The sequence below is a fragment of the Rhinatrema bivittatum genome, chromosome 8, assembly GCF_901001135.1.
Source record: "Rhinatrema bivittatum chromosome 8, aRhiBiv1.1, whole genome shotgun sequence".
In the NCBI taxonomy this organism is placed as follows: Eukaryota; Metazoa; Chordata; class Amphibia; order Gymnophiona; family Rhinatrematidae; genus Rhinatrema; species Rhinatrema bivittatum.
In genome coordinates this window covers 47,285,500-47,304,676 of record NC_042622.1, presented here as the reverse complement: position 1 = coordinate 47,304,676, position 19,177 = coordinate 47,285,500, and the positions used below count along the sequence as shown (strand labels likewise).

The window sequence follows — 19,177 nt, the reverse complement described above, 5'->3', positions numbered from 1 at the left end:
CACCTGGGACTCCACCCTGATAGTCTTCCTTTCTCTCTCCCTGTCAATCATCTGGGCTAATATCTGCCCTTAGGCACCCTGGGAACAGTAGTTTCTGGTGGCAGCCATCTTCTTCTCCCACATGGAACATACACTCCATCTCATATGAACATCAGGTCCATTGTTTTTATTTGCCACTTCAGTTTCCTTTTCTGAAGCATCATTTTCTAATGCAGAAAAGGCATTTTGTATGGCTATCATTTGGGGGAGGGAGTTTCTCCGAGTGACAGGTATTACTCTACCAGAGCCCATATACATGATCTTTCTAACCCTCCGGTCCCCTTATTATCCTCTCTAAGAACCCCACTAGAGACCTGGCCCCAGGCTCTGCCTGCCAGAGACCTGTTGTTTTACCCTGTCAGAGACATTATAGCTGTCATTTGCAAAGGGACATTCTCCACCTAATGGATAGAGAAGACAGCAGTACATCAAAGCAATGGGAACTGACAGCTGCTTCAGAGAAGATTTGTTGCCTAGAAGGTGGAGGGTAGGGGGAAGGTTGCTGCCGTGCGCTGGTGCATTTCGCCAGCATTTCCCCTTTCGAACGTCAGCACAGAGAAAAGTGCTTGTTGTGCACAGAGCACCTAGTGCATGAAATGGAGTTCTTATCATGGTAATAAGTGAAATGATGGAAGCGAGCGGGGTGAGGGAAGGAGGTAGCTCAGTGCTAGGACGGGGGAGAAAAGAAAAATAGAAGATGGTATGCATTCAGCTGGCGGTAACTTTCTGCCTGCTTGCACTTCTGAGGGACCTCAAACTATCTGGATGTCAGGACAGCAAGAGATAAATGCATGGGGAAATGTGCTGGTGAAGAAATGGGCTGTGTGCTTCAGTGCTAATGGTGTCCTTTTATTCCCATCAGAAAGGCTTTGGGGAAGAGACCCGTCAACCACCCACTTAGCAGAATCAACCATATTACAATGCTCTTCGGGCTACAGCAGGAGAATATCCCCGTTAAAGGAAGTAAATCTTTCAAAAGCCAGAAACTCTTTTTTTTTTTTTTTTACTTTTATATTCTCTCTTGCTTGTATGCTGCCAATGGTCTCTGACAGTCTTTGACATTTTGCGTTAAATCAATTTTCAAGAGGCCCCTGCTTGGACACGGATAGCCACATGGCGAGGTCTAATGCATCAGGAAAGCGTGAATCAGCTAACTGGATTGGTTAATCAGGACTTTCCTGATGGGGGAAAGTCTGTTGCTATGGCAACATGCAGATGGATAGTAAATTGTAATCAGCTCCTAATTGTATTATTATTATTATTATTATTATTGATTATATGGTGGTCATAATGGAACAGATTTTACATTAATAACATGAGAAAATATCATAGCCAAAATAGCCATGCAACAAATAATAGACATTTTGGACGACAGGAGAGGCATGGCTAGTAAAAACATATCACTGAAACAACAAAACAATTTAAAGGTGGAACGTAGACCTTTACTTGCTAAGGGGTAAATCTTAAAACAAATGCACACTGTTTGCTTAAGGAGCATACGAGGTAATTTTTAAAGGAGTTATACATGTAAATGTAACATACTATCGTAGCGATTTTTCAAAAGCCCATTTAAAGTGTTACGACCATCAGTCACAGACGGCTGCGACCGCTATTACTCACTGTGTGTTCTGCCTCTCTCTCTCCCTTGGGGAAACTCACGGCTGTGGCCAGCCGCTTCCGTTGTTCATTGCTCCGTACCAGGGCTCCCCGGGGCAGCGAGGACACCGCCAACCGCCATGTCTCCTCTGGGCCTCCCTAGGCGCGCGCGCGCTACATGGTCCCTCTTCTGGACGCCGGCGGGAACCTCAGGGGCGTCTCCCCTTGGTGACATCACTAGCCCTGGACTCTTAAGATCCATCGGGGCCTGGCCCTAATCGACTTGGCAATTAGTTCCTTCCTTGCTGAATCCTGCTGATCTCTCTACGGACGTTGATTCCTGGTTCCTGCTCTTCCTGGAGTGAGACACTCTCGGGTACCCGCTCCTCGGGGGCCCTGCTCCTGTCTCCGGCTATCCGGTCCTCAGAGGGCCCTGCGCCTTGGATTCTGCCTACCAGCTTCCCCGCTCATCGGTGTTGCTCCCGGAACCACTCCTCCTCGTGGAGACCATCGGAGGTGCACCCCGTCCTGCGGGCCATTGCCTCACTACTCTGCTTCGTGGAGATACACAGAGGTGTACCCAGTCCTGTGGGCCTTTGCCTTTCATTTGTGACTGTGTCATGCCCCCCCCCCCCTTGGGGCAGCGCATAGTGTTTTTGTGACTGTGCTGTGCTTCCCCGCTCCTCAGGGTTGTGCCTTGAGGGTCTCAGTGAATACACCTCACTCCTCGCTCCTCTGGGTAGCATCCTGCTGCATCTTAGAGACTGTACCACACTCCCCCACTCCTCAGGGTAGTTCTCTCTCCCTCTCATTGCCAGAGACCCCCTGGGCTTCCCGCTCCTTGGGAAGCCTATGTCATACCTCCCGTGCTGACACTCTCCATGGCCCCACCTCTGGGGACGCTCTCTCTCTGCACTCCTCCATACTCAACCTGCATCCCCATGCCTCGGGGCCTGCCTAGCTCCTCACCACTAGGGGGACCTACTCTGGCAATTGTATCCACATCCCTCTCTCCGTACTCTCTGGGCTGTGTGGCTTATTGCTGCTGACCTCACCTCCTGACAGTGAGGCCCAGTGGGGCTCCTCCCCAAGGGTGGTACCATCTCTGACCTTGGGCCGAGGGTCCACTAACCCATGAGTTCTAATAGATTGCCAAGTCCATGGATCCAGGAGAGGTCTCAGCGCTCCAGGCCATTCCTGGCCTGGCACAACAAATCTCTGAACAAGAAAAATTCTTGGAAACTCTGGCAGCAGCCATAGATAACCTAAATACTAGGTTGGACTCAGCCTCGACATCTGCCAAACCTACTTCTGCTACTCACTCGCCTATTCACCAGCCTACTGTGCCCTTGCTGGCACCCCCACATTTCTCAGGAGATCCTCTTATATGCAGGGGTTTCCTGAATCAGTGTAATATGCACTTTCGCCTACAACCAGTATACTTTCCAGATGTGATTACCAAAATGACATACATCCTGTCACTCCTGGACGGTAAGGCCTCGGCCTGGGCATCACCACTTTGGAGCGTGCGGACCCAGTTCTTCGAGATTCACCTGGTTTCCTCGCCTTATTTTGCCCCGTATTTGATGATTCTGGTCGAAAAACCATATCTGGGTCTTCTCTTCTTCATCTCTAACAAGGTGCTAGGTCTTTGACCGACTACGTCACTGAGTTCAGAATCCTCTCGTCTGAACTACACTGGAATTCGGAGTGCCTACGTACTATCTTCCTCGAAGGTTTCAGCCCTCGGATCAAGGATGAGTTGGTGGCCTGGGAACTACCTGAATCCCTGGATTCCTTGATAGACCTTGCTGGTCGCATTGACTGCCCCCTTCGAGAAAGTTCTCAAGAGGCAAGAGCATCCAGAGCTCACCCCGAATTAGACATACTCACTCTCCCAAACCCAACTTCACTCTGAATAAAGAAGTTGAAGAGCTAATGCAGATGGGTCGAAGTAGGCTATCTCCGAAAGAAAGACGCCGCTGCCAACAATCAGGCCTCTGCTTGTATTGTGGCCAACCCGGACATGCTATTTCCTCATGTCCTGTCTGTCCGGGAAACTCCCAGGCCTAGGTTCAGCTGGAGGACTACTCCTAGGCCTGACCTCACCCTCTCTTCCACTAACCTTGCCAATTTCCATCAAACTAGACGTACAAGAGTTTCACATTTTGGCTTTAGTGGACTCTGGGGCCGGCGGGAATTTTATTCTGAGGCAACTTGTGGAACATCTTCGAATTCCCACCATCCTCTCCCCTGTGCCCTTATTACTCTCTTCCATTCATGGCGAACCTTTATCAGGCGAGTTTACTCACTCTACGGCTCCTATCCAATTCCCTACCGACTCTCTACATGTGGAGACCATATCATTTTTATTTCTGGATAAAGCCATTCACCCTGTGGTGCTGGGACTGCCATGGCTTAAGCTACATACTCCATAGTTTGACTGGGTCACATTACAACTATTCCAATGGGGTAGCTCCTGCCACGACAAATGCTTGGAGACCGTATCACCTGTACTTGCCTAACCACTTCTGCTTCTCTTCTGGGCCTTCCCCCGCGTATTCCTCATACGTGGACGTCTTCTCTAAAAAGGCGGCAGACACCCTACCCCCACATTGCTCCTTTCACTGTGCAATACATTTTCTATCCAACACAGAGCCTCCTCGGGGTAGGATTTACCCCCTGACCTTGACCGAGACACAAGCCATGTCAGAATATATTTGTCAAAGTTTAGCCAAGGGCTTCATCCAGCCTTCCAAGTGTCCCGCTGGAGCGGGCTTTTTCTTCGTGGGGAAGAAAGATGGCTCAATCCAGCCGTGCATTGACTACTGTGGCTTGAACGAGATCACTCTGAAGGATCGCTACCGTCTACCCTTAATTTCAGAACTCTTTGACAGACTTAAGGGTGCTAAAATCTTTACCAAATTAGACCTTACAGGGGCCTACAACTTAATCTGAATTCGCCAGGGCGATGAATGGAAAACCGCGTTTAACTCACGTGATGGCCATTTCGAATACCTTGTGATGCCGTTCGACCTCTGTAACGTTCCAGGTGTTTTTCAGAATATGATGAACGAGATCTTCAGAGACATGCTCTACTGATGCGTTGTAGTATACTTGGATGACATCTTGGTCTTTTCTCAAGACCTTCAGAGCCATCATCAAGACGTCTGCAGTGTCCTTCAGTGACTGCGGGATAACCAGTTGTATGCCAAACTGGAGAAGTGCTCTTTTGAACAAGAGTCCGTTCCCTTCCTGGGCTATGTGGTCTCTAGCCAAGGCTTTCAGATGGATCCCCAAAAATCCAAAAGTATAAGAACATAAGAACATGCCATACTGGGTCAGACCAAAGGTCCATCAAGCCCAGCATCCTGTTTCCAACAGTGGCCAATCCAGGCCATAAGAACCTGGCAAGTACCCAAAAACTAAGTCTATTCCATGTTACCGTTGCTAGTAATAGCGGTGGTTATTATCTAAGTTATAGCAGGTAATGGTCTTCTCCTGCAAGAACTTATCCAATCCTTTTTTAAACACAGCTATATTAACTGCATTAACCACATCTTCTGGCAACAAATTCCAGAGTTTAATTGTGCGTTGAATGAAAAAGAACTTTCTCCGATTAGTTTTAAATGTGCCACATGCTTACTTCATGGAGTGCCCCCTAGTCTTTCTATTATCCGAAAGCCCTCCCCCACTCAACCTCTCTATGTGGCTGCAAGACCTTTTTTCGGGGGGGGAGGCCCTTTAAGGCAATGGCAGTCGCTTGAGGTTGGGGTTGTTTAGCTAATGAAGTGACAGGACTAGTTAGGCATTCTATCTAGTGGTTTCAGTAACGGACTGAGAACCAAAGAAACCAAATACCACTTCCCCCAGTGATTCTGCTTAGGACCTTAGGCAAATCACTTTCCCAAACAGAGGTAAATTTTAAAAGGAGCGTGCGTGCACCGCCTTTACACGCATACTCGCACAAGTGACCATACTGGGGTGGGGGGAGAGAGAGAGCCTCTGTTAGAGAAACAATATTACACTTTATATATCACCCATTGGAGGGTGGGGGGCAGTGTTACAAGGTTCTATAGACTTTTGTGCCCTAGGCACACTGCCCCCCCCCCCCCAAAAAAAAAAAACCCACCCTGAGTTGAAAGTGCCCCTCTTACAGTTGGATATATAGAGAGTATCAGATTGTCTCTCTCTCTCTCACTCGGCTGTTTTTGTGTGAGCAACACTTTTAAAATCTACATGATAGATTATAAATTATTTCAGGTAGGGACTTGTTATACCTGAATTTGAATAAATGCTGTAATCTACTTAAACAGAATTTAGACAAGTGTACTAAATTATTGAGGTCCATATTAAAAAACTGGTGAGCAGCAAACGTTTTCTGGGTAACTTTACTTGGATGTTCAGTGACTCTTATTTGGGTAAAGGTTTTGTTTTATGCTTATTTTTGTTTATTTATATGCACATTGTTTAGCATTATTTTTCTGTTATAAGCGTTATATAAAAACTTTTAAGAAATAAATAAATACAAGTGCTGCTGACTATATTTAGCTAGAGTTACCCAGACAAAGTTGTTCAGTTAACTTAGCCACTTACTAGGCTTTTGAATATAGAAAAATATTAAGTAGAGGGCCAGAAGCGCCAGATCCCCCTCCTACTTCCCCTGAGCTAGGCTGAGCAGCGCTGGAATCCCCCTTCCTTCTGCCACCAAGAGAAAGAAATGGGGCAGGCCAAGCTGCGCCACTGCCCCTACATCCTCTAACTAAAAAGTAGCGGGGAGCCAAATTCCCAAACCCCTATAAGCGTCCCAGAAGCCCAGTGAGAGGAGAGGAGGCTTTTGCCAGAGCAGGTACTGGCAATTAGTGTTCGCGTATTCACTTCGCTCTGGGGTGAATAGATCAATCCCCATTCAGAACTGAGTTCTGGACAGGGATTGGTCCCTTTCCTGTCAGCGAGTTCTGAAATGAGATTAGCTTCTTACCTGGCAAGGAAAGGACCAATCCCCGTTCAGAACTCACTGATAGGGAAGGGACCAATTAAAAACTTTGTTTCAAACATGGATTGGTCTGTTTTATTGTGGAATGAAGTAAATAAATGAATATTAAGAGCCGGTGCCTGTCAGCTGTTCTGGCACTTAGTATTCAGCCCAGCAGGAAGTGGTAAAAACTTCTCTTCCTCTGATTGGGCTTGTGGGGCATTCTGGTGGGTTTGGGGGTGGGACGCTAGTGCCCCACTAGTTTTAGCAAGAGGATGTGGGGAAACTGGCATAGCTCAGCTTGCTGCAGTTTATTTTTCTTGGGGTGGGAGGGAGAGGAGATGGTGCTGCTCAGCTTTGCTACATTTTTTTCTCTTGGCTATCCAGGTAATTTTAGGCTGCTATTTGGTCAACCAAATTTGTCCAGGTAACTTTGTCCGGTTAGCACTAAGGGGGTCATTTTTTAAAGCTAGCACACGCGAAAAGGGACGTTTCGCACGTGAAAAGTCCCTTTTCGCATGTGATAGCTAAAAAGGGGTGGAGTCAAGGTGGAGTCTGCCCCGGAAGAGGAGTCGGGGTGAATGCCGCAAAGACAGCGTGGACTGCGAAAAGGTAAGGAGCCTTTTCGCTGCCCATTTCACGCCCAATAGCACCACCTTTTACGATGGCGCTATTGGGTGCGAAAGCCAGCAGCAATCACACCGCGGAGGTGCGATCGCTGCTGGCTATCGCAGGCCCGCCCCCCGCTCCCCTGCACCGCGTGATTCACAACACAGTGGTGTTTTAGAAAATATAGGCCTAAATATCGGTTCTAGCCAGACCCAGTGCAACCAGGCCCTGCTAATGCCTCCACCACTGTATCTTTTTCTCTGGCTAAATTGTGTGGGTAATGAGCTACCAGGACAAAATTTAGACAGGGAGCAGGGAGGAGTATTCAAATCTTGAGTTTTGTCTGGCTTACTCCAAAAGTTAAAACAATCCTGGAGCAATGCTCTGTTGCTGTCAACAGTATCAACTTAAAAATAAATAATACTGTTTTCTAGTTATTTTGAATATTAATAAATCCCTACACAACAAGTGGTATGTGTTTTTTGGGGTTCTTTAAGTGCTGTCTGTCTCTGCCACGTAGCGATCTTCCCAGGAAGATCGCTACGTGGCAGAGACAGACAGCACTTAAAGAACCGCTGAGAGGAGAGTCACAGACCCCGTGAAGTTGGTTTTTCAGCATACATCCAGGCCCCTGAGGAAAGGCTTTTACGTCTGAAACATGAAACGTTCATGTCGGGATCACTACTAAAGGACGGACATACCAACAACAATCGGGGAAGTCTGTTTTTTTCTCTTTTTTAACATCATTTTTATTCTCATAGAGTTATTGGCGCAGAACACGCACATAATAATACTCCATCACCACGGAAGAGTCTTCAGGTTATTGGGATAATATGCAACATTGAAAAAAATTTCAAAAAAGAACTCAAGGAGGAGGAGGAAGATTAATGATTATAAACCACTAAATAGTGGTGCTGGGCACCTACACTATATATGAAACCTTTCTCTAACTCCATATATTATTTAAAGCAATAATTCTAACATACACCAAAAAACACATACCACTTGTTGTGTAGGGATTTATTAATATTCAAAATAACTAGAAAACAGTATTATTTATTTTTAAGTTGATACTGTTGCCAGCGACAGAGCATTGCTCCAGGATTGTTTTGATTAGTTATCAGTTCGCTGTATTTAGTGGTGTATTCTTTGATATATTTTACTCCAAAAGTTAGCCAGGTAAATCCTTTGGGGCAGATTTTAAAACCTGCGCGCGGGCGCAGATTTGTTCGCGCAACCAAATCTACGCCCGATTTTATAACATGCATGCGCTGCTGTGTGCATGTTATAAAATCCAGGGGCGGCATGCGCAAGGGGGTGCACAATTGTGCAACTTGTGTGCGCCGAGCCGCGCAGGCTGCCTCCGTTCCCTCCGAGGCCGATCCGAAATCGGAGCAGCCTCGGAGGGAACTTTTCTACCGCTCCCCCCATCTTCCCCCACCTTCCCCTCCCTTCCCCTATCTAACCCACCCCCCAGCCCTAAATAGATCCCCCCCTACCTTTATTTCAGAAGTTATGCCTGCCCAAGGCAGGCGCGCCATCCCCCAGCACACGCCGCTGTGCCGGAGGACTCGGGACTGCCCCGGACCACCGCCATGCCCCCGGACCCGCCCCCTGACCCACCCCCTTCCCGCCCCTTTTTTGAAGCCCCGGGACATACGCTCGTCCCGGGGCTTAGGCTCGGTGCGTGCAGGGGCAGCTTTTCAGGGGTTACGCACATAACCCTTTGAAAGTCTGCCCCTTTGAGCATTGACCTCATTATTTTATATATGTTAATAATGAATTTATACTGTTTGTGTGGGCACTTTTCATTGTCCTACAGATATATCTGGGGCATCTTTTGAAAGAATAAAACCTTTAGGTTTGCCAAAAAAATAATGTGCTTTTATAAATGACAAGTGGTCTAAAAGAAAAATGCAAAAAGTTCTATGCAGTGTCTTGTTACAGTACAGGGCTGTGGATTTATTGAGTGTACATAACCATGTCATATGGTATGCATTCACACGCAGGAAAACGAAAATCTACTTTAGTATAATCATTTGTCTATATAGATTGATACACCTCAATTACACTTTTGCTGTACAAGCTCATCCATAGGCGCACACATATGAATGACACGCAGTTGTATGAACAGACGAATAAGTGGCGTGACATGTATCTATAGAAACACACATGTAAATTCTGCCACAGATTGGAAATATATATTCATATGCGTGTATCTAAAACGAACATGGGTACATTTTTTATATGGTATCTAACTGCCAAGTTACACGCATACTTTTAAAGCTTGCACAAAAGAAATTGATTTTCAAACTCAAGGTACTGCATACATTGTGTTTGAATGTCTAGTTATTGTGCGGCTAAAGTTGTGCATGCACATCTGCTGCATGTGTACTTTTAAAAAAAGTTAACGTATGAGACTGTACAGTTTTCAAATACGCCTCATTTCTATGCAGCCAAAAAATGTCTGTGTACTTTCAGATGGATAAAGTCCACTTACCCAGATACGATAAACTGAGGCAATTTAACTCTTCTTCTGTCCTGCGTAAAAGGCACCTAGATCTTTGAAAATGGGCCCATAATATACAAACAAGTTTTCATCGTTTGGAAATTTGTGGCTGGATGGAGGATACATTCATCAGATGCAGTAGCCACAGGCATGATGCCTGTCGTAGACAGACACAGAGTCAGGACCTCGGCAAACATCTTAATCTCTCACACTCAAAAATCCTGTGTTCTAAATGTGACGTCCAAAAAAAAGTGCTTGGTAGATAAATTGGTAATTTGAAAAAAAAAAAAAATCCCAGATTGCAGGACAGGTTGCTGAGCTGAGTAATAACCTGCCCAGTGATCTGAATCCTAAGTACTGAACCAAATTAAAGACATTTTTTTTCTACCTTTAATTTCAAAGTCACCGTTGGGAAATCTCCCACTGTCTCCATGAATGATTTCCCATCAGGCTGCCTTTCTGGAGAAAGCTTTAATTTTGCTTGTCACACTTTGTGGAGTTTAAGTCAGTGGAGTACAGCCATAAATAAGGTCATATGTCAGAAGAACTCACCAAACAGCTTTCAGAAACAGCCTTGTCCAAAAAGGAAGGATTGGAATTGCCAGTAGATTATTCTCCAAATGTATTTTGTCAGCTAAATCTTTTGCTTTTCCAATCTGCTATCATTTTTGCACCAGACAGAGGGTAAGATAGGATGCATGCTAATTTTAAGATTAATTTTTTTTTCTTTTGGGAGAAAGAAGAGAAGAACTGATTGAGAGACAGAGAAAGGCAATCAGGCCAATGCAATATGACCACGTAAAAAACGTGCGTCCATCCACCTCTCCTGGGTGCTTGATGCAATAGGCAAATGAGCTGCCACGCTAAAAGGAACGCGCAACGGATGATTTGTGCATCCCTAATGCTCTGCATTGGGCGCCCAGGAGAATAGCTGTGCGTCCACAATAGCATGGCCAGAGCTCCCCACCCCCCTGGTAAGGCTGTTTCCAATTGGTCCTTTTCTCTGACCCTTGTCAGTGAAAGAACCAATCGCCTTTCAGGACAGCCTTTTGAAAGGGGATTGGTCCTTTCACTGACATGTGACAGTGAATGGACCAATCGGCAATGAGTAATGGAGTTGAGCAAATTAATATTAAGTGCCCGACACTTAATTCATTCACTCCTTCAGTCGGGCCAGAACTTGGGGATGCTGTTTACTGTATCGTGCCAATACTATTAGCAGGAACCATAGAAAGCAGGATTTTTTTATTTTTTTTCGTGAGCCCTTGAGCGCAGCATGCTTTAACGCCTGCCGTGTTAAAATGTGTACATTGGCCGCTTGGCTGTTCTTGGCATTGCAAGGTAATAGGTAATAGTCTCATCTACATTGAATTTGCATGCGATGACTGCGCTCAATAGGACGCGCGTTTTGGACGTGCTAATCCCTGTATTGCATCGGGTGTAAGTCTGGCTCATCCAAAATGTGCGTCCAACCGCCTGTTAAGCGGCGCGCTGACCTGAGCGCCCAACACTGCATCGGCCTGATTGAGTGTGAAAAAGGATTAAGAGCCTTCGGGCACAGAAAAACAGAGAGAAGGGGGGACAATAGGTGGAAACAGGATAAAGAAGACACAAGAAGTGGTGAGGAAAAAGGTGGAAGAACAAAGGGACAAATAGAAATTAGGGATGAAGAAGTAGATAGGGAACTAGAGAGCCAAACATGGAAAAAGACAATGAGGGAAGGAGGAAAAAACAGAAGCACTTATATGAAAGAATCTCAAGAGAGAGGAAATGACACTGATATGGTGGGACAGAGGACTATGCTTCAGGAGGGTATGTACAGGGCTAATTTTATTGCAGGTTTATGCAACATGAAATGCTGTCTCCGATCTCTAGCTCTCTCTGCTCACAAATGGCACATGAAAGCCTCCCAGCTACCCCAGGACACAGAAGATTTGCTTCTGCTCGGCCTCCATATTTCCCTCTGTCAGAGTGCCGGTGCTGTCTATCTGAATCCCCCCCCCCCCCCGGTTCTGTCAGCTCCCTGCTGAGGAGGCTCTTGCTTGCTCAGGCCTGCAGTGCATGCACCTAGCACAAGTTCCCCTGTGTTTGTGTCCTTGGAGCACATTAGTCCCGCTCCCTTACCTTGTTGTTCCTTGGGAATTGTCCTGTCTGCGAATGTTTCTCTAATGCTGTTAAGCTGTGCCTTCTCTGCCCTTTCAGGTTACTGGTGTTAATTAAGTTCTACCGACTTCTCCCGTGCCCGTTAATTCCTGTGATGAATTAAGGTCTCCCTGTTTGTAATCTAGAGACCATTGCAACCCCCCCCCCCCCCCCCCCCAGGGAGTCTGTGGCTGACTTTCTTACCGTTTTCCTCCTCACTGTCTGTGGGGCCGGTGCAATACAGTGCGCTCAGGTGAGAGCACGGTTTAACCCGCTGTCGGATGCGGGTTAAATAGGCGCTAATGCACCCCCTTCACTAAGGGGATTAGCACCGACGCGGAGTGAATGAGCTAGCGCTCAGCACATGCAAATGCATGTCAATAAGGCTATTACTCATTCACTCCAAATGCAAAAAAATAAATGTGCGTCTCAGACGCACATTTATCGCTCAGCTATTAATGCCTGCCTGGAGCAGGCGTTAATTGCTGAGCTCACTCAAAAAAGGTACAGAAAAGCAGAAAAAACTGCTTTTCTGTACTTTTTTAAAAGTAAAAAAAAAAAAAGAAAACAAAAATCTCTGCCGGGCGCTTTGAAGACCGACGCAGATATGCTCAGCATCGGTTTTCATAACCGGCCGGCTGCAGTAATGAAAACAGACGCCGATAAACTCGGCATCGGTTTTCTTAACTGGCAGACTGACGGTAACCGCGGGGTCGCATTAGCAAGGAGGCGCTAAGGTCGCGCCAGCGACCCTAGTGCCTCCTTGCTAGCACGACCCTCTAATTTGCATATTGCATGGCGCCCCCCTTGCAGGCGCCATGCGGGGCGCCATGCGTGTGTTAAAAATGCAGGCGCTGAAAAATCAGCGCCCGCTTTCCGCAAATAATATTGCATCGGCCCCTGTGCCAGCGCAGCCTGAAACCTTTTCATAGGAGATCACTACTGGAAGTGAGGCTGCAAGTTTATTTATTTATTTATTTTTAGTTTTTATATACCGATGTTCCTGTATAATATACATATCACACCGGTTTACAAGGAAATCAAACTGACGCCTCAGTGGGCAGTTTACATTGAAACAAGATAACATATAACATGGAGGGGCAGAGGAGGTTACAGAGATTAAGCATGGCTAGTTAAATAGTGATAACGAAATATTAGTTAAATCTAACCGCCTTCTCTTCTGCCTGCAGTGGGAGGGAAGGGGTTAAGAAAAGAGCCACAGCTTGCCAATGCCTGAGCTATAGCATCATGCCCGTCAATATTTTTTTTTTCCACTAAAAGCTTTTCCAATTTACATTTGAATTGATTTAGTGTTGTAGCCATAACTACTTCTGCTTGCAAAATGTTTCAGCGTTTCACCACTCATTTGCTATCCTCTCTAAAAAGGTAGGGGAATGCAGACTTATGGGCCAGCTCTGCTGAAGGGTTTTCCCTATTGTGTGTCCATAGGGAAAATGGTTAGCACCTCTAGTGTTCGTTCATTTAATGTCTGTGCCATTTTAAATATTCACAATCAGATTGTTCCATTTATCTACAACTTAGTGCTGCATCTGGGCAATGAGGCCAGTGCTAGGACAATATGAATCCACCTGTAAGGCCTACCCACTGTCCGTGAGAGTTTAGATTTCTCTCATACTATCTCCTTTTTCCTTTTCTTTTCCGCTCAGAATTCCCTTCCCATGTCCTTTCTCCTCCTGTTTCTTCTCTTTTCTGACTTTTTCCTCCTTTATCTCTTCTCGTTCTTGCTTCTTTATTTGTTCTCCTTTATGTTCTTTTCTTCGCTTGTCCCTTCTTAGGTCTCCATCTCCTTTCCTTGTCCTGCCTGGCTTCCTTTTCCTTCCTCCTCTTCCATTACGCTGCTCCCTCGCACTCTTCTTTCTGACAGACTACGCGGCCTGGCCTGTGAAGAGCGGGTTGATTTCACAGGTCAGCTCACTTTAATTAGCAGGGGTTCCAATCCTTTTTCTTGTCTAACTGTGAAACGGAAGGTTCATAAAAATCTCATTAACCTTAATTCCACTGTTGATTTCCTCACAGCGTCTTGGCACAGGTAGAAATATGAAGTCCTCGTTCTTCAGTGTCTCTGCAGGAGGTCAGTACAGCACTTTGAAATCCTTTGAGCATCTCCGCACAGATTAGTATTATACTTTTGTATCTTCCGAGCATATCTGCATGGGTCAGTATTACACTTCTGCATCCGGGGATGGGAACTTTGAAACAGGCGCGCGTTTGCTGGCTCGCGCCCAGGGACGCAGCCATTTTATAACATAAGCGTGTCTATGCGCGCGTGTTATAGAATAGGCCGAATGTGCGCACATGTGCATGCAATTTTAAGTGGACAAGTGGAAATACCGCTTTGACCGCGTAAGTGGGGGCATTTTAAAAGCCACGCGCACCAACGCATTTGGCCATTTTCCCAGTTCGTTCCCAGTTCGCCCAGGTAAGGGATAGGACTTCCTAACCCCTTTAGTTAAACAGGCCCTCCTTCTCTCCTCTGAGCCCCAACTCTTAAAACCCTGCTGATCTTTTAACCTTTTTTTTTTGTTTTACGACTTACGTGCCATCCATAGCAGAAGTAAACTTACACGGCGAGGAACCCCGATGCACGCCTCAGCGTGTACGTATTTACGCGCTGGTTTCCATGTGGAATCCAGGAACGCCCATGCCCTGGCTCAGACCATGCCAACACCCTGTCCCATTTTTGGGAAAATAGTTTTGTGCGTGCAGAGGAAGATACACGCGTTCGTGGGCGTCTTTTAAAAGTCACCTTTTAGAATATACTTTTGGAAAAAAGGAAAACCCTTGCTTGAAAACAGCTTGTTTTCTCTAAATCTTTCTCTATAAAGAATCTATACAGTGACGGAGGAATGCCTTTTTGATAGGGAGGGGGGCCAGCCGAGTTTCACCCCAACTCCGCCCCCAACTCTGCAGCAAGCTCTGCTCACGTTCCCACTGCAATCTTTTTTTTACATTACTTTTACAGCTAATGTCATTCTATCTTACATTCTGTACATTCTTTGCATAAATCATAGAGTAAAATTCAGGGGCGGCCGACTCCGTTCCTCGAGAGCCACAACCAGACCAGGTTTTCAGGATATCCACAATGAATATGCACGAGATGGATTTGCATGCACTGCCTCCATCATATGCAAATATCATGCATATTTATTGTGGATATTCTGAAAACCAGGCCTGTTTATGGCTCTGGAGGACCAGAGTTGGCCCCCCCTGGTATAATTATTAATTCCCAAACCAATTAAATGCTTGATGCTAGAAAACTGGATATAATGGTAAAGGAGGAAACAACCAAAATAGCATTACTAATAGAAATGTTGATATTAAGTGATCACAGACCCCCCCCCAACACAATGGGGGAAAAGCAGGATATTTTCTCCTACACTTCATCATAGAAAAAAATTCTGGTATCATCTAAGTAACAGAACCAATAATTAAGAACCAATCAAATATTTCAAAACAGCACACACATCAAATAACACCCCGCAATTTCAACTAGTAAAGATTAAAAAAATCTCCATCTCTCCATACCTGGTATCTTGTGATGGCCAATCACCCTGAGAATGTTATAGATGGGTGATTGGTTGGGGGATGGGTGGCCACACAAACTATCCTGTCTCTCTCTCTCACACTCACACATATTCATTCTCTAAAACATTCCCCACATGCTCTCACACGCACACATTCAGATAGGTACTCACCCACATACACGCATGCAGGCACTCTCTCACACACACACACACACACACACACACGCAGGCAGGCAGGAAGGCACTCAGAAACACACACCTGCAGACAGACACACACATAAGCAGGCAGGCACTCTTTCTCACACATACACCTGCAGGCAGACTGGAAGGCACTCTCTCACACATAGGCAGGCAGGAAGACACACACACACACACACACACACGAGAAGACAAGCAAGCACTCTCTCACACGTACTCTCTTACATACACATGCACGCAGGCAGGTCAGGGCCTCATTTTCAGCCACCACCAGATGGGCTCTGCGGCGGCCTGGGCTGCTGCTTCTGCTGCTGTGGGATGGGCTCTGCTACAGTCTGGGCTTTTTCTTTGGCCGCCACAGGACAGGCTTCACCGTGGCACAGCTGGACCTGTTTGCAGAGAATGGAGGCCTTGCCACGCGGCTGCTTCCTCCTCCTTGGCTCTCGGTGCCTGATGACGTCATTCAGGCACCGGCAACTGAGAAGGAGGAGGAAGCAGCCAGCAGTACTGCAAAGCCGCAATCTTCCGATTTGTTAGGATCAGGCAGAGCGAATGAAGGAATCACAACAACTCGGGGGGGGGGGGAGGGGAGGGGGGATGGTGGTGGAAAGGACTTGGGCCATCTCACTTGCTAACAATGAGATTGCTCCTTCCGTTACCGGTGGAAATATTTTTTTTTTGGGGGGGGGGGGGGGCATGACCCTTGCGGCCTCCCTTTGTGGGCCCCCTGTTCCGACATATATGAATCTATACAAATGCTTTTGTGTCTGTGCAATAACTATTTGTGTCTCTTCTATTTTTCATAATACATGTTGGGTCAGCTCAGCATCCTGTCTCTTGACAGTGGCCAATCCAGGTCACTGCGAAGTACCCAGCAACTCTTACTAAGAAAGATCATTCCATGCTGCTCACTCCCAGAAGTAAGAGGTGGAGAATCCAGAGTCTACCAAGCTCTTCACAAAGCTGAAGCTCTTACCTCTGCTTTTCATGTGTTTCCCACCTTTTGGCCAGTTAAAAAGCACTGAAGGATAAAACCTGTGAGAATGCCCACTGCAGCACCTTCAAAGTCATTTCCGTTTTTATTGTTAACATAAGTAACTCTATCAGAGCCGGTTATAAAACTCAGTACAAGTACAGAAAATCCAGGAATCTCTAAACAAGCTCAGGTGACTCAAATTGAAATGCCACAAATCCAAAAGAAGGCCAAAAGGCCATCCACAGGGAGTGTTAGTAAAATACCATCAAGGAAATAAGACACTGAACAGTTTTGGAGAAATGTTTATGAAGATCCTGTAGAGCACAATAGAGAACCGAAATGACTACCCAACATACAGGGGAATATAGAAAAGGCAAACATCACAACTATGGAACGGCCTGAAATTATAACAATGGAACAGTTAGCCAGGTTGAAAAGAGCCCCAAACTGGACGTGCGCCTGCACAGATGGAGTGCCCCGTTTCTGGCTAAAATGTTTACCCTCTCTCCACCAAAACATGGCTAACTGCAGGAATCAATTGATCAGACTGCCAAAATCCTAATGGCTAATAAAAGGAAAAATACTCCTCCTTCCGAAGGGAGATCCAAATAATGTCTCCAGAAATTGTAGAGCAATAATATGCCTGCCTATAATCCATAAACTATTCAATGTAATAAATGCAGATAGAGTCTATGTGATTGTATATTCTAACAGCATCTTGGCAACAGAACTAAAAGGTAACAAAAGACGAGCATATGAAAGTAAAGATCTGTTGTTGCTGAATACAGCCATTATTATGGGCACTTGTATAAATAGTCGAAACCTAAGTACAGCATGGATTGACAAGAAGCAGCTTTTGATAGCATTCCACACTCAGGGGCTGCCTTGAAATGTATAAAGTGAACCCTGCATTGATCAAGTATATCAAGCTCATCATGAAAATGTGGCAGACTACACTCTATCTGAATTAGGAGGATGGACAATACGTCATCCCTAACATTAAGATCTAGTGAGGACTATTTCAGGGAGATTCCCTGTTACCCCTCTTGTTTTGTTTGATATTAAATCCACTGAGTACTCTATTTATTTATTTTATTTAATTTCTTTTACTATACCGATGCTCAAGACTAGGTCTTATCGTACCGGTTTACAATGTAACTGAGGGGAAACCAATTAACATCAAGGTAGAAAGTAAAGTTACATTAAACAGGGAGCGTAAAACCTGGGCAATGGAAGACAGTACAGAATTTAAACTAAGAAACAATTAGAGAGAGATAAATATATATATATAATCAACAAAAACTATAAGATACGTAAACATAGATTTATCCTAGGCAGTTATTAGCATGGTATGTCCAGTGGGAGAAGGAAAGGGTGAGGTTGGGTGGGGGGGAAGGGGAGAGGGCTATGGAATTAGTCTTTATCCTAGAGCTATCAACCTCCAACCAATGACATCTCACCTACTGTTTGAAGATTTCTTGAAAGTCTGTAGCTCTCGTGATGGTCATTTAGCGGAACAACTCAGAGTAGTGAAGAGTTTCTCAGAAAACATCAGGATGGCCTTCAGTTTGGACAAATGTGCAAAGGTGACCTACCTGAAAGGAAAATTAAGCTAAACTGAAAACATTTCCCTGACTAAGGGTTGTACTATAAAGGAATTGGAATGGGAAGATGTACACAAATACTCTGGAAAGCAGAAGTGGAAGGTGGAAATATTTGGCATAAAGTACCAAGAAAAAAGATCAGTAAAGAGTTCTTCAGGAGACTGAAATTAATATTGAAAAGTGCTTTATCCACATGGAATAAAATACAAGCTATTAACTGCTTGCAATCCCTGCATTCTCATATGGTTTTGGAATATTTGGTTAGCCCCATAGAGATTTTGAAAAATCAGATGTAAAAACAAGAAAGCTCCTTCATGCCCATTAGGCAATCTATTAGAACCAGTGAATGCCAAGGTTGTATATTCCTAGAGCTGAGGGCAGTATGGATCTTATAGAAATAGATTATATTATCTACCATCATAGGCCTTCAGGCTTATTTTAATGGTATCAACAGACCCAAATGCCTAAAACGTTCTGAAGTATGAAAGTGAACAAGCAGCATTGGTCTCAGTCTTTAAGCTTGGACAACTGCTCCAGTGAATAGAAGGAATGAATGAGAATCCACCGGTGAACAAGGAGAAAGAAGCAACAGACTGTGCAAAACAAGAGAAAAAAAATGCTCTTTAAAGAATCAGACTAGCAAACAAGGAGAGAGAGAACTGTAGAAGCACCAATATAGTTGGAAGTACAAAGAATTTCTTCAATAACATCACATAGGTCAAAATCTGACACAGCAGTGGCTAAGGAGGGAAGAACTTAAACCTGGAGATGAGAGATTAATAATTGCAGAGCAGGATTGTGGACTACAGAGAAGATGGTTCACCACTAGCATGGAAACAAATGGTAAGCGACAAATGCAGGTTCAGTAAAACAGGACTGGAAGTGGTTACACATCTCATCACGGGATGTAATGCGCTATTGTCAGAAGGCCTGGGTATAGAAATGCACAACAAGGCAGCACGGCTTATTCATTGGAAACTGTGT

At 45.4% G+C, this 19,177-nt stretch overlaps 1 long non-coding RNA gene across 1 annotated transcript; it reads left to right on the top strand.

Moving 5' to 3' along the window:
- The first annotated feature begins 7,150 nt into the window (after positions 1-7,150).
- LOC115097267 lies at positions 7,151-17,671 on the top strand. Its single transcript, XR_003858249.1, has 3 exons — positions 7,151-7,222; positions 13,908-13,962; positions 16,435-17,671. It is a non-coding gene; the product is annotated as an uncharacterized LOC115097267 (long non-coding RNA).
- The last annotated feature ends 1,506 nt before the right edge of the window (positions 17,672-19,177 follow it).